At 41.1% G+C, this 26,737-nt stretch overlaps 1 protein-coding gene across 31 annotated transcripts in view; it reads right to left on the bottom strand.

Moving 5' to 3' along the window:
- The window catches only part of ZBTB20 (zinc finger and BTB domain containing 20), a 496,803-nt gene that overhangs the window by 267,184 nt on the left and 202,882 nt on the right, over positions 1-26,737 (bottom strand). For 3 of the 31 annotated variants that reach the window (XM_068958925.1, XM_068958907.1, XM_068958973.1), the window contains one exon: positions 24,072-24,146. The exons of the other annotated variants lie outside the window; for them this stretch is intronic. The gene's annotated coding sequence lies outside the window, so the exon portion shown is untranslated. The remainder of the gene's footprint in view (positions 1-24,071; positions 24,147-26,737) is intronic. 31 annotated transcript variants of the gene reach the window in all.

Here is a 26,737-nt window from a genome sequence, read left to right as displayed (position 1 = left end):
TTTCACACTGCCAGTAATGCCAAAAGGTTTCTTTTACTTGTTAGTAGAGACTGGAACTGTATTGGTTTTCCTCCTACTTCCATACCTCTAGCATTATACTTAGCAGTATCTTCCACTAAAAAAGCTGGATTTTCAGCATCTATGAGATTATCTACAGACCATGTTTTTATCCTTCGCAGTGACTTCTGATGAGAATGGAAAGGAATAGAAAACCAAGCCGGGACCTTTATGACAACTGTTGTAGTATCTCCCTTCTACCACATCAACCATTCCCCTCAAAAAGCACTTCCAAACACACAAAATGCACATCATCAACAAGGAGCACCTGTTCGTGGTGATGTCTGGTGATTAGCTACATGGCTCCTATGAAGTATAGCGATGGGGACTGGAAAACTAACAATTCATGGATCACAGTGAAAAGTCAACTCCAACTGTATCTGAATCAATGGGAAAAGCAACCACCACATTTTCTTTTCCCGAAATGTGAAGTCCCTTTGCCTTCACCCAAAGACAACTCATTACATCACTGACTAAATCATACGAAGGGCCCAGGAAAGGTAACAGCTGTGCTGGAACTGGTGTCTTTGTTACCAAAGTGGCAGCAGTTGATCCCCTCCCCCCCCCCCATTATCCCTTCTCATACCATTCATTTCAGGACTTTTAAGATTCAGTGCAGTTCTCCCCTGCTGAAATACTGCAAAAAAACTCTCCACCTCCAGCCTCTCATCCGGAAGTTAATAACATTTTGCAGTTCTCCTTAAATAAAATCTAGCCCATCCTGGATCAATAAGACTGATGCCTATTTCCCTAATGGCAGCCGATTGCCATTTGCTATTCAAATCAGACCAGATAAATTACAGTACATGCCAAGGAACAGGCCAGTGAATTAAGACAGGCCTCCTGAGGACCAGCGATATTATTAATCTTTTAAGACACTATCATATTTCTTCTTGACAGTGTGCGTAGACTCTCAGACATGCTGCACCCAGATTGAAATATCAGCTGCTGCAAAAAATCAATAGCGTTAGAAACACAATAATTTTCTGTCTGCAGGGCCCCCAATAAGCAACACTTGTGTTTCTCTTTCTTTCCACATCTCTGCTACAAACACATTTGTTTTAAAACCCAGATTTCAAATCTGAATAATAACTGTGGTAGGGAAAGTTGCTTTTGTTGTCATCCTTTGCCACAGAAGCCACAACTATGATTCTTGATAAGGTTGTGGTTCCCAGAGACAGTATACGGTACTCAAGGGTCAGATACTCACCTAGTATATTTTACCCTCTCCCCTCACCCTCATGCTCAGTCTCTTGCTCTTTCGCTGCAGGCATCATAAAGACAGATACTGCTAGAGCTCCTGCTATCCCTAAGAAAGATGAAAACAGGGACCTCGGACCTCAGCTGACAAAGGGAGACTGTACATGACAAGAAAGCCAAAGGCTTAAGGGATTTCTCTTCACACAGGCAACAGCAAGGGTCAATTCAAACAATTCTGAGCTCTTTAGACCTGTGGATGAATTCAGTAGATGCTCTGACACTCAAGTAAGCTGCCCCCCAGTTTCTCAGCTACTCTTTATGGTAAAGGGAAGAAAGATTCCACAACTCACAACAATCCCAGCAAGAGTATGTTATGATTTACTAGAGCAGTAAGCTTAGGGGGAAATGCATAGTTTAGAGGATCGACAATAAGATGTTAAGACCCTCTTTCTCCTCAATCTTGACCCGATGTAGTTTTAACTCTGTCAAAAAAAAAAAAGTACAAAACACAACAAAATCAGAAGCTTCCATGCAATTGCAAGTATGAAAATATTCTGCATATAACAGGAAAAATCTCTACAGCAATGGACCAGAGTGGATATATCAGGTCCATGGTTGGCTAAGCTGCTACCCCAGCTTGCCAGATTGCTGGCATCCCAGGTCAGCAGTGACCAGAAGAGTTGATGAATGTCCCAGTGGGGCGAGAGGAGTAAGGCGATGAAATCATTCAAGTTACATCACAACTAGCTTTCTGCCCTTAAAATATTGTCAGAAACACTGGAAGGACCAGAGACCAAAAAAGGCATAGGAATATTAACTCTCCTTTTGCCCTTGCAGAATCTTGGGGACTTAAATTCAACCTCCACTTAGAAAGCAGGGCATGCACGGCCATCAGCTATACAAACATACCTCCTATTTGCTTTCTAGTGAATCCCAAGCTGACCTAGCCAATGGTCATATTAGTTGTGCGCTCACTAGTGCATGAGTGAGGAGTCAGCCTGTGCTGTTGTTGCCAATGCTCTACTTTCTGTGTGTTTAAACAGAGGACTTGGCCCCTCTCCTTCCTCGGGAGTCTCAGAAGAGTACCTCTCCCCGGTCGATAAGGTGATGTGCTTTGACAAAAAGGCCAGTGGACTGCCAGAAGGCCAGGGGAAGGGTAATTTTAATTACAGTTGGCCAGCAGATGAGAATTTTCTTTTCTTCACTGGGACAGAAACAACAGGATTCTAATACACTAAAAAATAGCAAGCTGTCAAAATGGCTGCCTTCAGACCTGAAGCCTGAGATTTTCAATCTCTTTGTCACTAGAAGTGATCAGAAAGTTCTCTTCATCAATGTCTTCATGCTAGATCTCTGTGAGAAATTTCAGCCCTGAGAGTATTTTGATGAAATGACCCCTTGCCAACAATGTTCTGACCAGCTCTAATATTAATACAATAGAACAGTGATACAATTTTCAATTAGAAAATGAGGGGTTTTTTTTCCCAGTAACTTGCACATAGCAGGAGGAGACTTCAGATTCAGCTCTTGCACCTGATTCTCCATGAGTCAGATTTGATCCACTGGTTTCAATGGAATTGCTCCCAATAAATACAGATGTCAACCTACTTCTGACAAATTTTACTTATGCCATGTGGGGCCTAAGAATATGTTGATAAACACTTTGTATTATTTCATTTCATTATTTTGGTTTTTTTATAGGTAAATTTGTCACCTCCCTAAATCAAATTCTCCTTTCATTAATCCAGAAAAAAGCTGTCCCCAAATTTGTGCAAGATGTCTCAGTAGTTGGGCATTCATTTTGGAAACTGAAACCAAAGATGAGCTGGAAAAATGTGCTCATAAATATGACCTCGCGGCCATTTGTAGTTCAGTGTAAATCATAGGGCTTACAGGAGGCTTGGGTACAAGATTGCAAGAGAGTAAGCAGTACGGGGTCAAAAAAATAAATGCTGAAGAGAGCACAAACAGCATTACTAGCTATGAAGGATGGGATTTGAGCCCACCACTTTTCCTCTCCTACCCCCAATCACTCCTCTGCTTGCATCTCCTGTTTCTCCTATAGTCTCCCATCTGCGCTACTTCCTCTAACTACAGATCATTGCTGCCCTGCTTTGATTTTCTACAGCAAAAATCATTAGCTCACACAGTACTAAAGCTAATAGCAGCATGGTTTCTTAGAAGATGCCATGTTCTCTATTCAAAGACAACTGGGACTTACAGATATCATATACGCACACATACGTGTGTATATATATAAGGAAAAACACACTTTCCAGATCAGATACTAGTCTAAAACAATGTATACAGCAATGAACTCTGAGTCAGACCTTCTGACAAGTGCCTACGGCAATCCCAATAAAGTGCTAGTAGTCTTAAAGTACTCTCATAACTTGTGCCACACCTATGCAGAAAGCCCCAACCCTATCATTGGGCTGCTGTGTTGCCTCATGGACACAAAACTGAACACATCAGAGTATGTGGCAGGCAATGCATGAAATATAAGAATACCTTGTCTTCACATTTGTAAGCACATTGATCACTTGAACAGGAACTGAGGTCTTTGGAAAGGTGGGACCTTGAAGGCACTGGTTAACGTAACCAGGCTTTCCCACACTAAACCTATACTCCACCTACAGGTATCCTTTTCCTGCAGTAAAGAAACTCAACTTATTCTGATCAATATACACTAATTTTTTTCTTTCTAAGTGCCATTATACAGTACCCTGTGCCCTCCATTATCCTCTCATTTGAAAAAGAAATCATTTCTGAAGTAACTGGCCATCCAACTACTGTTCACGTTCCCCTGATATTTCTCCCCTGGGAAACAAGATCATCAGTGCAGCAGTCTCATATTAGTAAGGCCATGTAACCAGACAGACGTCTTCAGGCTGAAAAATACTCTCTTAGGATTTAAAAGAAGCTGTGTGCATCTTCCTTCTGACATTTCTGTTTCTAAAGTAAAGGATTAGGCTGAGGGCAAAAGTACTGTACAAATGAAGTGTTAAGGCCACTGCTGCTGGTCAAAGCGGGTTCAGAGAAGATTCTCTAGGCAGCCCCCTCTGGAAAGATTCTGCTGGAACTGCGTTTGCAGACTGCAATGTTTAAATACCATTCAGAAGTTAAAAAAACTAGTGACAAACTTAGTTAGGTTAAAGCCAGATTTCCATTGCAAAACACCCTGCATGCCATCCCTGCTGACAGGCAGCGCTAGGCACGCTGTCAGCTACAGGGTACAAAAGGAAGAGGAAGAAAGTAAACGTACTGCAAGTTTAAGACACAGACACATACTGCTAACAATTGCCATCTGATATTCTTCCTCATCCCCAGTCTCTGCCCTAAGACATTGCTGTGATTTTGCAATACAGAGAAGAATTGGTCTTTGCATAGAAATCTGCCCACAGGCTATGACGCCAGGATACCTAGAGAGTACTCATCTTACCCTGTGCTTGCTCTTTGATTTAGTCATAGGTGCTGAACAAGCCAATCCTTTGATGAGGAAACAGCATGGGGAGCATAATCAAACTGTGGGCTGTGATTCACTATGATAGTCTACCAGCGTTCTTTATAAAAACAGAAGGATAAAGATGGAAATTGCAAGTGTGTTTAGGGGAGACAAGCTGGGAGAAGAGTGAAGCTACAAGCTCTTCACGCTAGAAGGGTGAAACAGGGAGCCAAAAGTGCAAATTGAATGGCATGGGTTGTACAGAATGTACCATGGCAGAAAAGGAAGATCTGGCTGGAAAGAGAAGAGAGAACAGTCAGAAAATAAAGGGTCAACAAAAGACATAAAAAATGCAAAGGGGAAAGCAGAGAGCATGGGACGATGAGAAAATTAGATCAGATAAAGCAGGACTGGGTGGGGGAAGACAGCCTAAGCATTCAAAAGATGTCAGCAAGGAGAACAGCCAGCCTTCATGTAACCAGCAGAGGATGGTCTGCTCTCTTGGTGCAGCTGGGTAAGAGCTGTGTTTCATTTTCTGGACAACAGCATCTACGTCTAGCAATGACTTGAGAGTAAACCACTCTTGAGGGCTTTGTCAGTTATTCTTCATTCCTTACTATTACCATCACTTCCCTGGCATAGTCAGAAAAATATCCAAACAAAGGACATGCTACAAAATCTCGACCTTTTCACTTCTTGTTAATGACCCAGTTCCGCTGAGGTCAGAGGTAACAGGAGGTCACTGCTACCCAACTGGTACACTGTGAGCTCTAGGAAATCAACCTGGAAAAGGTAATGCTCTTCTCAAGAATAAAACTCTCCATGGCACACTTAAATGAAATTGCTACTGATGCTCCCTGGTTGCACTCTTAATAAAGGAGGTCAGGGAGAAAGAAGGCTTGCATGTGAGAGACAAAGAGCACCTTAAATCCTGCTTTTGCTTTCAGTGGGATTCATATACAAATATCTGTGGGAACTGAGCTGTGAGCCTATGCAAGACACAATAACTGATTCATATCAGTAAGCCATGACCTCCTCCTTTGTCTAAAGAAATATTCCCTCCAAATCATGGTTGATATCTATTAATGGGTGAGGGAGGGAACCTCTCACACTGTGACAGCCCTGCTGTACCTCTCACATGGGTAAAAATATGATCTTTCACGCTCACGCAATTCTATCCCCTAACTGGAACCTCTGCTGAAGACACTCCCAGATCAGTTACAGGTTTTAATTATGAGATGACAGTGCTGATGGCTGGCTTTGCTTGAACCTGCGTGTGTCACTGAAGCCGATGGGAAATACATAAGAAAGAGACCCAGTTTAATTAGCCTGAATATTTTACAATGATTATTTTCTACAAGCAAACCCTCCCACAGCTTATTTGTCACCTATCAGGTTGCTGTTCTTCTTATCCACCACAATCTCTCCTTGCCTCTCAGTGTCATAAGAAACCAATGGTGAAAATGACAGACAGATGCAAACAAGATTTTGGTAATTACAGCACTGTGGCTGGTGGTTGTTTGAACATCATTTTATTTCTTCCAATCAAACAAGTCCTTGGACTTCACAGCCCTAGAGCTTCAGACAGGGGTGAAGCTGATTATATTATGACATTACAGTGCAGACTGGCAGATCAGACAAAGTGGATTTCACTCAGTAATTAAACTGCAGTATCTTTCGTCTAAAGTCCAGGGCAGGATTAATCGAAAGGTAGCTCTTTATCATTGCGATTAGTGCTGGGATTGAAGAGTGAGTCCGCAGATTTCTGATTTGACAGCTAGTCCTGGCTAAGAGCTTATCGGTGGCTGCACATCTGTCTGACTTGTAAAAATAGTATACGGTCAAGATGCATTTGCCAAGTTGCATCATTTCCTTTATTTTATTTTTAGCTGAAGGAAATTCAGATTGATTTAAATATTACAGCTTCTGTTGTCTTTCTGTGGCTGTATAAAGATCCCCATTTCAAACCTGTTAATATGCAACTCTGCCCTCAGCCTAAATTGTAATGTAACTATAGGACAGATTCATAATTTTTTCTGTAACTTTACCTTTATTCTTCACGGTCTGAAAAATCCACCTGATCTTGGAAAATGAAACGCTTTCCTGAATGAGCGCGCTCAGTTTCTATACAATACAGACTCAAAAGACAAGATGTTCATAGCGACCTGAAGTGGTCTAGTAACTCAAGTTTCAAGCTTTCAAGGAGCTCCTAAGATTTACAAGACAAAAAACAATCTTCAGATTTTGCTTTTGTGTCACTATCGTATAAAATCCCTAAGCTTCACCTGATACAGTCTTTCTATGTTTCCAAGAAGTCTGCAGTGCACCTGCTTCTCCTCATGGCTTTAATACGTACAGAGCAGGGAAAACTTGCTCTGTGTCTGCAGTGTGGCCGCACAGTTTCCTTATGCCACTCACTGGGGAAGCAGCTCTGCTGGCACGCGCCCTGCGGATACTCCCTGCAGAACGGTATCTGCAAGTGGAAGCAAGACGAGGAGAAGTAGTGGCTACCACTTTTACTTTCCCCTGCAATAGTCGCTATGTTTGGGAAACAAAACCACTGCTTATCCCTCTCATCAGTGAAACAGGGTTAAGATCCGACTTCAAAGGCAGGAGATATTCTCTACCTGCTATTTGATGTTCAAAAGAACATTTCTGGATAGGTTCTAGGGGGAATACCCCAGTAAGAATCCCAACAGCTTCCAGAAAAGTGGGGAGGATGACTTGGTGTTTGCCCTTAGAAACTTGTATACATTCGTAGTTTTCTTTGAACCAGTTTTCAAGTCACGTCAGTCTCAAAAACCTGTGAGCTACAAGTCACTATTACTAAGCTTTTAACAAGTTCCACTTTTTCCCCAACAAAGGCTGACAAAAATGTATATATTTGTGAAAACCTCAGTAAAACTTCGACGTGCAGCTGAACAGGATTTTTGCCTGAAGAGTGGTTTTACTGAAAATGTTAAGAATTTTTGTGGAAAAAAAGCAACAACTTTCAGCTGAAAATCAAAATTATTTTTGTCTGGAAATCAAGGAATTTTCAACAGAGTTCTTCAAAATTTTTAGCCTCCCCCAGTCACAATTTTCCTTGTTTTGTTGTATCTACCCAACTGGTTCCAAAAAAAAGTCCTCTGCCTACCATATTCTGAATGATTCAAACCCGAACTGGAATAGCTTGGCCCATCTCTACAAGGGGATAATCTCCAAAATGGCCTTTGACATTCTGCCTAAAGTAACGGCTCCTCTCATTTGTGCAAATCTCTCATGTAGATTACGAAGCCTTCAAGCAGAGGCAATTTCTTAATTTCTACTCAAACATTTACAATCCTTAATTCTGTTTGGGGATTTGGGCAGTAGAACAATCCAAATTACAGACAAAATAATTCTATAGGCAAACAAAATATTTTGTTTGCAAAGTTTTATTGTTATTGTTGATTTTGTAATGGAATTTGCAGGGGAAAACCCAAATGATTCATAACTATTCATTTTCAAAGTCTTGAAAGCTATTTCACAACTCGCAAAGACACAGAAGACCCTCAGTGTACTGCAAGCTGATCTCCGTATTATATAGAACATATAACCTCACCCATTAATTCCTATAGTGATCCCTAAGACTAGTGTCTGAAAGGGCACATTTTTTTTTAGTAAAGTATACAATCTCGATTTAAAGAGTTAAAATAGCAGAATAACCACAAAATACCTTGGAAATTTGTTTTAATAAGCACCTTCACTGCCCAAAAACTTTAAAGTGGGGAGACAAGAGAAAATCTAGCCAAGCAAACAGAGACATAGAAATGTTATACAGATGAATCATCAATAGTGCATTTCTTAGTCAACTAATAAAATCACAGATAAGTAACATATATACGTGTGCATATTTGTGTGAATGGACATATGCACAGACAGAACATAACTTCAATACTTTTTTTTTTTTAATGGCTAGTAAAACATGCAACAAAATCCCACTGCTGTACTTGTCCTCGGTAGAGGTGTGAAGATGCGAGTTTTATTCCCAGTCCTGTTGTTGATACTGCACATAGGTGTTCAACTTGCATAGGGATTTCAAAGCTAGTATTCAGACCACTAAACCTCTCCTCACACCAAACTGAGAGCAAAATGCAAATGAGCTACTGCCAATCCTTAGCTCAGGATGAGTTTTCCTTATCCTCCTCCTTTTTCCCCATTTTTTCATCTGAAAATTCTAAGATGTATTAAAAATATAAACTAAGTATCAGACTCCATATTTTTTCCCAGTTCTGAATCTCTGTATTATGCTTTGATCAGAAATTCAGTGTCTTCCCTCCAATCACTAGGTCTAAAAACTTATTTTACAAATCAGCCCCAAAGTTCTTCAACATTATCTGCTTACTGCATGAGTAGAATCTTTATGAAAAATACCAGATACTGTGACATTTTCAGTAAAACTGTCAGTAAAGTAAAACACGAATCTAGGTGTGCACAATGCTCTAGTTTTCACAACATGCACAAACGCTGAAATCCCACAAAAAGGGTCTTGTAGTTGTGAGCCGCCTCGGAGAAAAGCTGAGCACTGTACCCTACCTGGGATTTCGCAAAAAGCGCTCAAAAGTGCTTCTGGCCATATAAGAATGGCCCCTAAACTGCTGAATCCTGGCCCTGGGGACACTGTGGCACATCTCATATTAACGTGAACTGGAGAAAGATTTGTCACAGTGTAAATACAACCAGAATTAATGTTATGTTTTACAGAGTTCCTACAGAACTACAACTTTCGTCTATCAGTCACCAGGTAAATGAAAAAAATACATATCCCTCAGAGCAATGCTGCTTTTTGAAATTTAAATCACAGCTGAAAGTGTGGATAAGCCCTCTAAGAGAGGAAGAGAAATTCCCAGACATCAATGCCAAAAGTAACTGCATATGTTCCTTATACTCGGAAGAAGCTGTCAGCATCTAGTTCTTGGGCCATATGTTAGTCAGATGAACTAAATCGATCCATAAGCCTAACCAGGAAGATGTCATGATGGCTGTAACTGTGATGCACTGATTAAGAATCTGTTTTTCTCAGTTAAAGACATCACCATAATTACTTTCAGTTGAGTCACTCACACTCTCTTTATGTACCCATCCTCAGAAGATATTTAACACAGTACACTAAGTATGTCAAGTATAAGTTACATGAATAATACTTTGCACTTTTAGTCTGCTTTTTATCCCAGGAGCCCAAAGCACTTTGTGAACATAAGCTGATCAATGACACTAGCACCTCTGCACTGGAAATAGTGGGCCAGAGTCCAGACAACAACCCTGGGTGATAGCTGGGGACGTGATTCCCCATTTGTCTTATCCCCTATCCCAAGTTTTAACCAGAAGATAAATCACCCAGTCATAAAACTGAGTGACAATGGCTTCACAGAATCGTTGAGGTTGGAAGGGACCTCTGGAGATCATCTATTCCAACCCCCCGGCTCAAGCAGGGTCACCTAGAGCACATTGCACAGGATCGTGTCCAGGCGGGTTTTGAATATCTCCAGGGAAGGAGGCTCCACTACCTCTCTGGGCAACCTGTTCCAATGCTCGGTCACCCTCACAGTGAAGAAGTTACTTTTTCCTCAGGTTTAGGTGGAACTTCCTGTGGTTCAGTTTCTGCCCGTTGCCTCTTGTCCTGTTGCTGGGCACCACAGAGAAGAGGCTGGCCTCATCCTCTTGACACTCCCCCTTCAGATACTTATGCACGTTGACCAGATCGCCTCTCAGTCTTCTCTTCTCCAGGCTAAACAGGCACAGCTCTCGCAGTCTTTCTTCATAGGAGAGGTGCTCCAGTCCCCTGATTATCTTGGTAGCCCTCCGCTGGACTCTCTCCAGTAGCGCCATGTCTCTCTTGTACTGGGGAGCCCAGAACTGGACACAGGACTCCAGGTGAGGCCTCCCCAGGCCTGAGGAGAGGGGCAGGATCACTTCCCTCGACCTGCTGGCAACACTCTGCCTAATGCAGCCCAGGATCCCGTTGGCCTTCTTGGCCACAAGGGCACATTGCTGCCTCATGCTCAACTTGTTGTCCACCAGGATTCCCAGGTCCTTCTCGGCAGAGCTGCTTTCCAGCAGGTCAACCCCCAGCCTGGACTGGTGCCTGGGGTGATTCCTCCCCAGGTGCAGGACCCTGCACTTGCCTTTGTTGAACTTCAGGAGGTTCCTCTCCGCCCACCTCTCCAGCCTGTCCAGGTCCCTCTGAATGGCAGCACAGTCTTCTGGTGTGTCAGGCACTCCTCCCAGTTTAGTATCATCAGCAAACTTGCTGAGGGTGCACTCTGTCCCTTCCTCCAGGTCATTGATGAATAAGTTGAACAAGAGTGGACCCAGGACTGACCCCTGGGGGACACCGCTAGCTCCAGGCCTCCAGCTAGACTGTGCTGATTATCACAACCCTCTGAGCTCGGCCATCCAGCCAGTTCTCAATCCACCTCACCGTCCACTCATCTAGCCCACACTTCCTGAGCTTACCTAGGAGGATGTGGCGGAAAACAGTGTCAAAAGCCTTGCTGAAGTCCAGGGAGACAACATCCACTGCTCTCCCCTCATCTACCCAGCCAGTCATTCCATCCTAGAAGGCTATCAGATTGGTCAAGCATGATTTCCCAAATCCACTGAATTATGAGCACAATCAACAGAAGTTTGTCAGAGTACGTAACGATAATAAACTTTGCCTTTATCGAGCATATGAAAAACAGACATCTTAAACATAACAAAAAAGCGTAACTTTTGTTTTCCTAAATTAATATACACTTTACCAGGGTCTTACTATCTTGTTCCACTTGAACAACATTTACAGTTCCTCTGTCCCATACTGTGCTTACAGGCAACAATATGTCCAGCATGGAAGAGTAACAAATTAGAGAACAAAATGAACAAGCTGAATGATCCTGAGAATTTCTCTTTTGTCAAGCTTGGATCTAGATGAATTTTCACGAAATTAAACCCTTCAGTCTTGATCACTAACAAAATAAATGTTTCTACTGAAGACATCTATAGACTGCTTTCTGGAAAAGGTTAAAACAGGATTGCAATATTCACAAGCTTTTCACTGAAGAAATCTATGCTCTCACCTCTCTCTCAATAGAACACCCAGAAACCTGAAGTGCTTCACTAAGTTTTTATTTGGTCTCTACCTAGGTAAAATACTTAAATAAGTCTGTGGGAGCTTTGCTAGAGTAAGTGTTGAGAAGAAAGTTTATTTCTTCTTATTTTCATGATAGAAAATAGTTGCAGAAGAGTATCAGTATATGAAATGGAAGAAAAAGCTCCATGCATTCACAGTTGCCTCTAATCAAAATTGCATCCCCCAAAAAAGGGCTCAGGAGACCAAACTGACCATGTCAGACTAGCTGAAAACTGACAAGATGTGAAGCCTTATATTAGCCATTTAAAAGAAATACTGCCATTAAAGACATCTGTAGAATAGGACATGATCAACACACATTATACACAACCTATAATTATAATGCAACTGTATAAAACATATGGTATACTCCTTTGAGTTACTTCAGGTCATACACATTTTTCCTTTGTACTTCAGAATTTAATAAACCACAGAGTTTTAATAAACCACAGAGATTTCCTTTTCTTATCCTGCACAGATTTCAGTAACATGGACAGGAACCCTGTTTTTTATTGTTTGCTTGATACGTATTGCAATTAATATCAAAATCACAACACCACAATTCAGCTTTCAGTAAATGTCTATGATCAGCAGGCATAAATGTAAGGCATCCTGGGAACACAAGTCAGGTTCACATCACTAAGCCTAAGTGCAAAGCTGGCTTTTATACTGTGCCAGGCATAAGAACACTTAAAATGTATGCTAATTACTTTTAACTGCCCATCACTCTAACTGTGTATGGTACAATTAGAACGAACATTTATCAGTAAAAATCCTGGCCTATGGGCTCATCCAAACTGATGGAGCATCACTGACATAATCAACTCAGCGTTAATGAAACCAGTCAGTCCAGTTCTGGCCTCTCTTCTTTTACAGTAGGCCATTTTAACAGGGAGTGAGAAAACACCTCTAATAACCGCTAGTAAAAGGATTTCTCCTAAACTGGCAGGACTATATGCCAGAGGTGTAATATGCACGTAGTCTGAGTTTCAGGGCTCAACTCCTTTGCCTAAACACAGCTTTGAAGCTCCACTTGAAAAGCCCTAGGGTGTCAAGCACCTCTGGACGAGGCTAGCAGATCTGACTCATCTCTTCTGGGATACTTGCGACTTTTGGGACCTGCAGTTGGAGGCCAGGAGGTGTATCCTGCAGCATCTCAAATGGTACCAAATGTCTATGATTAAGCTATTGAATTGAGCCCTTACTGTACGGACAATAGACAGTGCATGTGTATTCAGCTGTACCTTTCCACCGATCCATCGCTTTCAGACTTTTAAATTCTCAATGCATATATAAGGCAATCAAATTCCTTCTGTTTTCTGGCCAAATAAGAACATAAAACAAGATATTAATGAAGAACTGCTCCCAATACTCCACTTTACGCCCTTCGGGTCTCGGCTGAGAAAATTCATACCCTATCTCTACATATTAAACCGCCTGTAGCACACAAAATTGCCACTGAGCCTGGAAGAATCTGGAATTTTAAGAAAGAACACCAGCTTCACATTTTTTAAATATACTGAGCTCAGTCTTGACAGCTACTCACAAATAAAACTCCTGACTGAACAAATCATGTTGGACCGAATTTCCCCTGACTTGAATTTTCCTTTCAAGATTGCATTTCCTGGACTAGATCCTGAGCCTATGCAAGTCTTTTACACCAACCAACATGCTTGACCCGCCGATTTCAAGTGTCTGTCCAGTTTGTGCAAAACGGCGTTATTTGCACTTGTTCTCACCTTTCTTCTTCACGTACTGAGAAAGCTACTGGGAAAATCAGCTGACGTGAAGAGACTTCTCTCCAAAACAAAAATGCCTCTCTGCAAAGCTCTCTCAGCGTGTCCTCAGATTTCAAAATATGAATTTAAAAATACAGAGATTTATTCTTATTTATTCAAGAGCTCACAGAAATGGCAAATATTACTAGATTGGGGTTTTCTTATAAATAATATCATCTGCTAGCTTATCTTCACTGCTCTAAAAAAAGAAGCCCTAGACTGGTAGAACTATTCAAGCTCTACAGATTTTCTTCTTATTTCACCCATACTTGCTTTTTCTACCGGCAGTGGGGGTGCTTTTACATGGCTGTATTTTTCCCAATATGTACACTAAAAACAAGACTTTTGGTTTAGAGCCCTGAAACATTTGGCAGTGCAATGTGCACCCACAAAGGAGACATGGGTTTGGACTGAAAACAACCTCAGGGACCTGGGTCAGTGGAGTACAGACATATTATAACCACACATTTATTGAGAAGGGAGTTTCCTTATGCAGTGTGTTACTGTTGTATTCTTGAGTGTTTTTCTTTGAGAGGCAGTATACTGTGTTTGAATTCAACAAGAAATCACATTAGGACTCCTGGGTTCCATTACTAGCCCTGCCACTTACCCATGATAAGATATTGGGCAAACCACTTAACATAAATATACGCCGGTTTACGGAGCTGAAATACTGCACGTGGGTGTAGTAAGACTGATGAAAAGTACTAAAACAGTGTTATTGAAGTGCTTTCTCCCAGATTTTTATAATTCCTTATCAAAGGCTCTCTTTACCTGCCTTGCTGAATTAAAGCCTACTCTTTTTCTTAAGAATCTCCTTTTTAGAGGACAAAACTCTTCTAAGGGCTCCAGATTTCCTTGTATATTTGTACAAGATTTTTGAAAAAGGCTAAATGTGGTGCCAGTAGACTAAAATAATTTACGATCTGACTGTCTTCAAGTCCCAACAGAGTGGCATAATATGCTAGTATCTCTCTACATGTCTTAATCCGACTTTAGCTTACAGTTCTGGATATGCGTGAGAAAGGACACCTATTTCCTTCTTCATTATTTCAATCTTGTCTACTTTCTTCTGGGGTTAGACACAGAAGCCATTCCTTTTCATTCAGTTTGTTCTACGCTTGGGCTCTGTTAAGCAACTATTGGTTTGTGTAACATTATCAAACCAGTGAAATTATCTTTAATTCAGTCTTTTAATGCACAAATTAATGTTAATCAAAACCCTGAGGATCAGGTGCAGCAGATTAGAAGTACTAAAGGGAGTTCAGCTACATCAATTAATATTTAAGAAAGACCAATAACTTCATGTGCAGACAAATTTAGCAATGATGTAAAGGTATCTGTGCTGAAGTCAACACCCACATCCACTTATTTCAGGGCTAATCTTTACTCATAGTATACGTAAAACTAGGAAGACCTCATAAAATGTAAATGCAAACCATTTAGGAGCTAATAAAAACTCTGATCATTATAATTAAGTATCAAATAAGAGAAGCCCATCTTCTCAAGACCCACAAAGAAGCTTAGCGCTCCCATTTTACACACAAAACCAGAAAATCTAAGACTAACATTTCTAGAACAGCTTCCTAATTTTGATTATTTGATTTGAGGCATCGTGCACAGATGAATCTCAGTCAATTTTTTAACTGCTTACATTCTTTACTCAGACTTCCTTTGCAGTCTATGAACAGAAGCGGGCGCTTACACGTGGGTCTAGTTCAGATGCCTTTCCTTGTGATGGGGTGAATCACCTCCTACTTCCCTACTATTATCCAGTGACTGCAAAGGGAGTCCAAGTAGAGGCAATCAGATGGAGGTATCTGAACCGCATGTGACTAAAGGTCAGCAAGAAGATCCTTTGAGCCTCATTTTCAGAAGCTCTGTGCATCTCTGGCACCTAATGAAATCTGTAAGAGCTACATCTGCTCAACCCTTGCGTGAATCGGAAGATGCTTAAAATGGAGCTTTCCAGAATTAAGGCACAATAATTGGGAGAGCATGCTGTAAATTCATTAACAGCAGCATCATGAGAAGAGGGTAGGAGCTTTACCACTCCCAAGGTCATTTTTTTTAGATGATGTCATCTCTCCAGCTACCAGTGATACAACATTCAGACTGGCCATGAGGAAGTCTAATATATCGTGCTTCACTAGACACCACCATTTCAACCATAATAGGACCTTTGGTGCCACCCTAACAGGAAAACTATCTAATGCGCTCTTCTGTTGTGATAGCATGCAGCTTTTTTGCTTTAGAACAAGAGTGTTCTTCAGCAAGAGTGACTGCCAGTGAGCAGGATTTGACAGCCTTCGGCAGTTGCCTCTCTCGCTCCTTGCAAGTATTCTTTTTCTTGTTTCCTCTTCAGTTACAAAAGAAACCTGATCTTCACAGATGGAGAATTAAGTATTGCCAGGATGGTCAATATACCCAACAGCCATTCAAACTGGTCTGATAAATGAAAGCATTTAAATAGTTGCAACCAAAATAAGCAACAGAAGGTGGGAAAAGAAATGCATAATTATTCCAGCTAGTAGGGTGCTGTTTATGTTCTATCAGTTGGAGCACTGCAGAAAACACAGAACACAAACTACTACTACCAGTAACAATATTTTTGCATGCATTAATTATTATCTGCATACTGCATTACAGTTATGTGCAGTACACTAAATCAGAAAAGGTATAAATCAGATTAGTTTCTCCCACTAATGTGTCAATCAGTCTTCCAAACCCCACTGGCAGCATGATCACTCAAAAATATAAATGGTCAGTCCCAATAATCAGAGCATAATGTGACGTGATCACTTTATATTTACTCTATTCCCATGTGATGCCTACGTGGTTGCAGGGAGTGCATGTTAGAAAAACCTGAGATTAGGTAAACAAGATTACATCAATTAACAGAATCACCCTCCTCCTTCACAGTCACCCTGACCTTCACGGGCCCAAGTAGCAAAGAAATGGCCACAAAGTAGTAGGGGGAGGTAGGTCTTTTTGGCTGTCCTTCCTTTCCCCTTCACTAAGTGACTTTTTAGGGACTTTCCTGCATGTTAAGCATATTTTTTTGCATTGCTTAATATTGTTATTAATAATTCATATTTTTGTCTTTCTCCTCTCACTCTGACAACTTTTATTGTTAATCAATGGGCATGTGTCAAATTGCTTTGTTATTTATTTATAATGTAAGCTGACAAAAGGAGGGGATATGTGGTATAAAGCTGAGAGGGTGTTTCTTCCGAGGGCTGACATTCTCTGTAATAACTATATGTCTTGTTCTAATTAGGGTCCAAAAACTAATTTTGTCACAAATAATGGAGTATTTAGTAGGTTTATACAACTGCATGTCTCTCCTCTGTCCCCGTGTTCATGTACTGAAAAACAGCTGGAAACGAAGGTTTATTTTGCATGCGTGCACGTTTTCATTGGGAAAGAAAAGGAGTAGAGCTCACAAAGGAAAAAGGTGTTTATAACAATGTATCAAATACTGATGCTCTTATTTGGGCAAACCTGCTACTCAGATACACATGTTTTGGTCCCATAATACAGCAACAATTTTCACCAGCTATTTATGGCAGAAATCAGGATCGCTGTTTTCGGGCTAATAAAAACCAAATAGAATCATTGACTTGTCCACGCTAGAGAGGAAGTCAGCAGCACAAAGCACGGTTCAACCGGCAGCCCACCTTGCCTCATAATGCATGAAGCTGCGAAAACATTTATTCACTGAACATGTGAAAAGTAAGCTGCTGTTTACAATTGGCTTCTACATTACGTATTTGGGATTTGTCTCTCTTGCCCCTTTTATGCACACATATTTTGCCTTGACTGCTATTTGAGAGCTCATGTAGTTACTCTCTGGAATTCTTTTTTTCAAACAGTAAAAGCATCTCACAGTTCCAGCCGAATGAAATTCAATGTTATGACTGCCTTAGTGTGTCCTGAGGCAGCAGACAGCCCCGTCTCGACTGTGGGAATGGTTTGGTGGAGCTGAGGATTGTATTCGGCAGCAATGTTTGCGTGCTGGACAGGATGTTGTCATATGGGGTGTAGTCATTGTAAAATAAAATAAAGTGCAAAGCTAAGGAAAAGAGGAGTAGACACACTCTTTTTGGATGAAAAGGATATTGTGCCATGCAACTGCTAATTCAAAGGAGGGTATAGACTGAGGTTGTCTCCTTAGACTCCTTCTGCCTGAAAAGCTCCTACTTCCCACTTTCCTATGGTTACCACCACCATGCTTGTTGAGTGCTCAGTGGGGACCCTGTTGGAACTTTTTATTTCGAAGCATAGCAAGAGGGTTGGTGCAGTAACGTAGCATCCCTTCATATCCTGCACCAAGCACAACGCAGATACGCGGTCCAGCCGAGTTACCTGCTTACAGCTCTGAAAGCCAAGCAAGGGACGCAGCACAGCAAAAATCTCAAAGCAGCCATATGGGTTGGCCAGGGAATTTGAGATGGTATATCAAAAAAAGTACAGTAGAGACTTACCTAGTTAGGGCTGGGGTTTGGGGGAGGGGAGAATTTATTTTGATTCTTAGAATAAACTGCCATAGTCTACATAGGCACATTGCTTTTATTTCCAAGCTAGCTGGCATTTCATTCTGTTTTAATTAATCTGCCATGGAAGGGAGAATAAAAATTGAAGCACATTTTTGTTTGATGTTATCCTAGCCTTAATGCTTTCTTTCAATGCCTTCTTCAACACACACACCATGCTGAGAATAAGCATGGCAATTCACAGTCATGAGTCTCCCTCATGATTTACAACTTAGGGCTCCAAAGAATGCAAAAGTCTATTTCTAGAGTAAAGGCCAGTTGGTAGCCAGATCTTAAGCCTGCTTCTGATACACAGCTTTTCCTAAATCCAACCTCCAGCATGACCATAATGAAAAGGGACAGTTCACATACTTTTGCTACTAACACCGCTAGTAAGGAAGTTCCCTGCCTTCTTCAAAATAAAGGACCATTCCGATTTTGAGTGCCAGAGAAAACTGCAGCCATTTCACACACTATGAACCACAGAAATACACCAAAATCAAGATAACCTTTAGGTATAACAACTAACACCACTGCACAATCAGGGATCAGCCACATATGGTATCTAGACAACTTCTGAATTGGAGAGCATTGCCCAGGAAGAGGGACTGAGCAGTCCAAAACTCGTGACAGACCTGGGGAATTAATCTCAGAGACCAGTCTGTTGTTCTTGAGGTCAGACTACTAGACAGTGCTTGCTCTCCTCACCTACCTTCCTCTCGCAGAGCAACCTCACAAAATCAGCTTTCAATTTCTAATTGTGTTGCAAGTCAGGAATGGCACAGGCAAATGGAAAGAGAAAAGGGTCCTTGTCTAATACACTTGACAACTTCATGGCTCTAAAAAGGCCAGAGGCAAAACCCTTTGGGTGCACAGATGAGCTGGGGCTTCATGACAATTAAGGAAACAGCTATTTAGAAATAAGAAGAACGTGCTGGAAAGCACCAGCTCTCCTTAGATAAGAAGCAACATCCATTTCCTTTCACGGTTTTCCCTTATCTGTTTCAAAATCACAAAAGCAGAGGTGGTTATGGGCTATTCAGTTTTCTTAAATTTCCATATGAACACGTTTTCATTTAGGGGTGAGATTTTCAAAATATTCAGTATTAGCCTCCTCCATCTGAAGTATACGATAAGGCTTCCATTTACTTGAGCGGGCATAAAATAAAGTCACTGCTGAGCACTTTTGAAAAGCTTACCCTAAAAAACTCCCTTGAAATCTGAAATAATCATTCAGTGTCAGTGCGTACCTGATGCTTATGGGTGGTCCTGTCTTTTCTCACCATAAATTTTTCATCTCCTATCAGCTGAAGCTTCTCTTTCCTCTTTTCATAATACGCTTGACTGACTTACAGATGCAGTTACATACTGAACTGATGGTGTATAAAGGTACAGAAGTCTAGTGGGGGAAAGTGACTGCCATAGATATTATAGTTAACTGTTCAATGTATACTGCTACATACATATTTACATAATTACAATCTGCCAGTAGCGTAATGTAAATGCAGTTTAAAACGTTACTTGCTATGTGCTCAGTCTAAAATCTACCACAGCAGAAAAAAAGGCAGGTTTGCCCTAGCAGAGAAGTGACTCTTCCCATGATTACTGATTTGAATACCTCGGTCTTGGGACGAAGAAAGAGTCAAAACAACTGGCCTGAAGTAACACGTTCTGCAAGAACCAAAATCAGCTTGAATTGTAAGGACATCTGCGTGCTTCCAAGGACTAAGGATCTTCTGCTTTAAACAGAGAGGAAAAGGTCAGAGTATCTGGCTTTTCTTCCTCAATTGCCACTTTATTTGCTGTGTGGCCTGCTTCATTTCTCCAGGTCTCTGTTTCCAAATCCCTAAGTAGGAAATGCTAATTATATACAATACAAACACACTGAAACGGTGTGGTATATTTTGATCAAGTTCTTTTGAGATCTACTGAAGAGGCGTGCTATCTAGGGATTAGGTATTGTTTACAAAAAACTTTGAGGTCTTCATGTAAAAAGTGATGGTATTCTTGCTGATGTGAAACCAAAGGAAGTTTATCTTTCTATGCAGTCACTTAACAAAGTATTTACTTCTATTATACAAGACTGCCTTATGCAGTATGTGCACTTTGAAATTATGTATACTAAGAGGTTCTGATTATATATACACACACCATGAGCCAAATTTAATTCTGACTTATACACTGGGTAGACACTTTGACCTTCAAGAGATGCCAATCAAGATAGAATTTATCCCAGAACCTTTCTCTGCCAAAGTGTTCCACAATCTTGCTCATGTGTTTTACAGTAATACTTTCTTTTTCCCTGCTCATTAACTATTAAAATAAAATATTCACATGACAGATTTTTGCCTCAGTTTTCCCATAGCAATCATATTTCCTCACCCAAGAGGCTGTCAGGAAGCTTCATTAATTGTTTCTGAAACATTTACAATTTTTCATGGAAATAGGTAAAACATCCGTCTCCTAAAAGAGAAAAATGGTTTCCAAATGGATGAAGTATCTCAGCTCCCCTCTGAAGGAAATATGTATTTTTATTATTCCCTCAGACACAAAGCATTTGAGACACAGAAGTTATAATCAGTTTGTTGAGTTCACATGTAGTGTCTGAAGAACAGAACTTGTATCTTCTTCCTTCCAGTTGTAGTCTTTAACCTCAAAGCAATGCTTCATTTTTAAATTACGTCTGGGTATGGTGACAGACAAGAGGCTATCTGCACTAAATGAGTCATCCTGCAAGTATCAGAAGCAGCAGGCTTGGCTTCCTTCGGATTTGGGCTCTCCCCCTCTGCAACATCCCTGCCACGATACTGCCAGCTTTCCCGGCCATGCTGTTGCCCTCTCCCGCTGCACTTCTTCCTCACACTGGCTTTTTCAGCTACCTCTGGCCAACACCTCCACCTCTCTCTTCCATCCCTAGTGGCGGGGCACCCGGGGAGCGCTCAGGAGCCAGCGAGCGGACGCGTGCCTGCTGCCTGGCACGTCTGGGAGAGCCCACTGGCCCAGGTATCCCTTGCGCGTATCCCTGGAGCGCACATCTCCAGCAGCCCCACAGTAATTTCCACCTCTCCCCCATTTCTGGTTTTCATAAAACCTGTAGGAATGTAGTCACCTTGCAGTCTCTGTCCTTCAGTCAAACTTGACTAACCCCAGAGGGTTTAAAGTTAACACGAGGGGAGGGGAGTGGCCTCTTAAAAATGAAGCATCTCGTACCAGTAATCTACCAGTGTCAACTCCCCTATCACCTTCACTCATGTTTCTCTGGGCTCAGGGGATTGTTTCCAGAGTTGCTGCAGTCCATAATGATCAGTCCATGTGAAATATAAAGCCTGTTTACAGTAGAAAGGAATTATCTGCTAGCAGCAGCTCACTTGAGCTAATCTTACATGATGGTTGCTTTCACTTTAAAAAAAAAATTCTTTTAAAAGCTTAATTAGAGAATGAAAATTTCAAAAAATTCTAAAAGATTCTAAACTGAAAAAAATATAAAAGCACCAGTAGTAGATGCAAACAGATAAACAAGCTTAAAGAAAAAAAAAAGCTGAACTTTTAAAACATACCATCAAGGATACTACCAGGGATTACTTCCACTAATTTAAGGATTGCATTTTTCTCTTCTAGACTGTCCATCTAGTTTCTTTCTATATGTTAGTAATGGAGCACTATTTTAAAGCTAGGTTAAACTATTAATATCTAAATGAGAAGTTAGCAATGAGCTCCACAGGTACACAGTGAAAAAGCTTTCTGCTGCAAACTGAAAAATGGGGATAGAGGCTCAGAAGAGATCAGGGATACCTTGGGAGCAGAGAACAAGCAAGCATGCCAGGAAGCTGTGTCGTGAGGACAGGAAGCCATGGGGAGTTTGGAGAAGGTCACTGAGCTGCTGTTCACAGAGAACTTGAATTAATACAGTAAGGCTCTGTAACGACCCACTCCAGTGAACATACTCAGATGGAGATCCTCTAAAGGAATGATTAGCCCTGAAAGAGTTACAGAGTTGAAAGCCAGAAGGGATCGTATGATTACTGTTCTGCCTTCATGCATAATACAGGCCCTCAAGCCAGCCTCCTACATACCGACCAAATGAGCCCTGTGTAAAATAAAGATCTAGCAGGTTTCACATGTTCAGGCTGAGATTTCCTCATCTGATTCCAGCCTTGCAGTCACCCACCCCGGTGCCTCCCCATGTAGCAGAGTGCCTCAGCCTCTCTCCCATCCCATGGTCCTGTGTGTCACACATGGTTTGATCGTTTGTCCTCCGGTGTGCTAAGCGTGTTGCATGGCTTCCCCAGAGTGGAGGAGAAGCTGTGGCCCTGCACTGCAATTAAGGCTGCACTACCTAAATGTCCCAACATTCAAAGTCCTTGTGGAAGCAAGCCAGCATAAGACTGTCTCCTCGACCACTATGCGGCTGGTCACAAGCTGAATCCTTGGCTATCCTAGCACATGTCCTCATAATGTAGATTCTTCTAACCCCTCTACAATGTGACCCCAACATGTAGCCTGCCTGCACTGGGCCTGAAAGCAAACTGTACACTTGGGAAGCCTTGGATTTATTTCAAAATAGATGAAATACTAAAAGAATACTAAAAGAAACAGGAGCATAAAAGCCTTTGTAATGGAAACAATGAGAGATGGGTTTCAGACTGATCAAGCTGAAAGAGTCTTCAAGGCAATCTTTTGTTACAAATGAGCAATATTTTCACTCCCTGCCCACCAGCAGACCCCTCTGATATATTTTATTTCCTTTGCAACTGGCATCAACTCATTTTCCAAAGTCAAATACGTCTACCTTCCTTGCTTCTCTCTCTTGGGACACTTTGAAAGAGGAGAAAAACATCAAGACCAGACTGTGTTGTGGGATTTAACATGTCAGGAGAGAAACAACAGAGAACACAATTATAGGAATGATACATACCACAAAATAAACTGGGGAAAAGGTGAGGGAAAAAAAAAAAAGCACAGCCTAATCATCTGAGCTATAGCTGCAGAGAGCATAAATCCAGCTATAATTTGGCCAATCACAATCTATCGGTTTAGGATTCTGCTGTACTCCATTTCACTGCTGCCTATCATTCACATACATAAAACCAGCGCTGCTTTGAGCTATACTGTTTGATCATTAAAAGTCTTCCTTCCCCCAAACTTATCCTCCTGCCAGCACAAAAATCCCAGGTAACTCTGCTACATCGTACCACCTTCTCAGAGCGCTTACAGTCTCTGTACTTGACTACCCTTTATTCATCTCATTTGAAGTGCCATTTTGCAAGGACTGACTCACACCACCATGCCCTGTACTTCAGCGCTGGGTAATTAGTCCCTCGCAGTAGCGTCCATTTTGTCTATCTGATTCCCTTTCTTCTTGGAATTTCATGAGGCCACATCAATTCTGTGTCACAGGAGAGTATGTGAACAGGTATGAGGGAAAAAGTCATCACAGAAAGAACACATGTCTTCTGAAAAGGCCACCAGTACAGCCTTAACGGCTATTTGTATTTCAGATGTGACCACCCAAGGCTGTCGAAACTCAAGCAGCTTTGGACAGTAGCTCTCCTTCTGTCACTGACATCTCTCTATCAGGAAGTGTTCACGGCATTTTCCTGGGTTTCTTGCATCATTTATGTAAAACTCTGAGTGTAATCATAAATATATCTATTCTTTTGCTCCTTCAAAGCTCCTGTCACCATACACTGTACACTGAAACATCTAGCTCTGACCATCCTTCCCATCCAAGGTTAAAGAAGCTCTTGGGAACTTCTGTTAGTTCGAATTTTCTTTTGCTGGGGAGTGAAGGGATCTTGAGTAATGCTTTAAATATGCAGAAAAGTAGTAACACCTTTGCAATTTAAAAGGCGAGTCTTCCAGTGAGAGAGGTCACTTTTGAGCAGCAGTGTGCAAAGAAATGCTAAAGCCTCATTACTACTTACAGCTAAGGGAGATCTCCTTCACCTCACTTGGTAATTGTGTGGAACCGACGGACCAGGACCACTAAGCCAATTTGTCTGAAAAGAGGAACAGGAGAGCAATCTTTTCTCTAACAATATCACATATTCACATTTGGCTATAGTATTCTCCCACCTTAACTTTCCATCAAGACCCCATCTTTCGAAAAAAGGCAGAAAAAAATCTCCTCATCTGTTATTTCCTACTTCTTTCAACAGCTCACCAAGTTTTCCATGCTATTCTTCTTTTTAACTTTTCAAAATGTTTTATAGTTCTTTTGACTTGGTTTTCCAATTTTTATAAACTTTGTTCCAATCTGATGACTAATGGAAATATCTTTTTACGGAGAAATTATGTATGTGATGTACCAGACTCCATGACTTTTTGCCCTAGAAAAATGTTTGCATAAAATTATTGATCTGTAATATCCTCTCATTCCTGCACTCATTGCTTTTTACTGTGCAACTTCAGTTATTAGGAATTTGTGTTCTAATGAGATTAAATAACACTTGAGCACTTTCCTTGCAACCCGGAATTTAAAGACTTTGATATTTAATATGTGGGCAGTGAGGAACACGTTCATTATTTGCCCATTCCTGATTTCTCCCTACCAGCTAAAATGCTGGTTAGTTATACTCCTGGTTTTCTTTCCCTTTATTTTGCCCTGAATTAGACATCCTGTTCTCTAGTACTCAGATCAGCAAGCTGAAGTTAGGGTTTCTCTCTCTCTCTCTCTCTCTCTCTCAATCTCTCTCTCCCCCCCCCCCCCTTTTTTTTTAACCTCCAGCCATAGAGAGTCATTTTGTGGCCTTGTACAAATTACTTTGCTTCTGCAAGGAAAACTGTTCCCACCTCTAGAAAAAGGAGACACCACTTCAAAGTCCTCTGCTATCCCCAGCTCAAATGTGTTTAAGAGGCCCTCAGCACCTATGACAATGAAGAGCTCTCCGCCCTGCACTGTGGCCCTGATTCATTAAGCACACGCCAGGGACTTCAATGGGTCAAGTCAAGCTTAAAAACACAAAATAAGAGCCTAATGACTTCATTAATAATGAAACATAACTCTCTGACCATTTCCATTCTGAGCTGGGATTTACGGCAGTGTGAACAAAACTCTGAATAAATTGCACCCAAAGTTATCAATAGCTCACAGAAGGCAAGCACTATCAAAATGTGAAGAACTGAAGAAGTACAGATGTAAACCTTTAACCAATGGAATGTCGTCAATCAATTTTGACAGGCCCATATTGAACCTGTGAGATAGGAGAGATGGGACTAGAAAGATGTAATGGTAGTGGTGTGATTTTTTTCTTCTTTACTAAGGACTTTCATGTGTTGTTTTGCTTGAGGATCTCTTCAGGTACTAAAGAGTTGATTCTACACGTTTCAGAAACGTGTTTCACGTTGCCTTAGTATTTAGTTTCGATAGCAATACACTTTTTGTTCTTTTACTTCACTGTCTTTTCCTATGCATGGTTCACAGTGACCTGCAGAAGTATACGTTAGTTATTCCTCAGCTACTGTTCTGCTTTTTGGGTGGGTGGGGTGAGGGATGTGTGGTAAAAACAGACATAAAAACAGTTGTGCAAATTACACAGCTACTCAATGATCGCACCAGGATTCAACGCAAGTCTCTAACCTTCAGCACTCTGCTTTAGCCATGAAGATGTATGAATGCAGTTCCTGCACTACCATAAACACAATTTCAAAATATACATATTTGGATTCTTTAGGTCCATCTTTTCACTGTTCTTCCTTTTTTCTGATTTGTCTGGGAAATAACAATTTCTTTGCATTACACCAGCCAAAGAGGGAGCTGCACCTGTTACCTCTGTGATACCTCTGGGCTCTCTATTCAACCATCTGCTTTTCAAAACCTATTTGTTATTTCTTGGGCAAGTGAGAAGGCAGTAAAATATGTTTTATCACCTTAACACTGAAAGTGATAATTTACACTGTAGTAAAACATACTGGGCCAGTCAGAATTTCTACTGAGGAAGGAAGAAAATTCCATGTGAAGGGCAGAGAGGGGCAAGAAGAGGAGGCAAAAGAAAAGGGAAAGAAGGGGTGAAGTGATAGAAAAGGAGTGGGAATAAAACTCACTTGATTCCAGCAAAAGTCAACTTGATATGCTCTACTTGGACCCAGAAACTTCTTATCACATATTTTTATAACATGCATCTATATAACTGCAGAAATAAAAAGATAAAATTTGACAATCTAAATTGAAAAAAAACTTGTTCCAGACATTTTAATGTGACTGCTGGTCTTGAATTAGTGCCTGAATTTCATATCTTTCAAATGAATGAAGTATCACTAGTGTCACCCAAGGAACAGTCCCAGACTTTGCCTGTTTTTTCCAGTAAGGGTAGACCAATGACTGATTCATACTTCCATTATATCACTTTTGTGCATTTGTTTGGCATCCTCTCATCTCTTGCAAGTCACTTGCAGATGGTCTAGAAGCCACAGAACAAGCTGTGCTTCCCTCTGATTTCAGCCATCACCATCTTATGGAAACCTTCCTGTTAATGGCGAACAAGGTACAATGATCCTTCTCCACGCATTTCTCCTTTGACTTTGAAAACCTTTCCAAAGCATTTTGTAGTCAGCCTTTCCTATTATAGTAAATAAAGAAATAATTTGCACT

The sequence above is a fragment of the Struthio camelus genome, chromosome 1, assembly GCF_040807025.1.
Source record: "Struthio camelus isolate bStrCam1 chromosome 1, bStrCam1.hap1, whole genome shotgun sequence".
Taxonomy (NCBI): Eukaryota; Metazoa; Chordata; class Aves; order Struthioniformes; family Struthionidae; genus Struthio; species Struthio camelus.
This window is presented reverse-complemented; position numbering and strand designations above follow the sequence as displayed.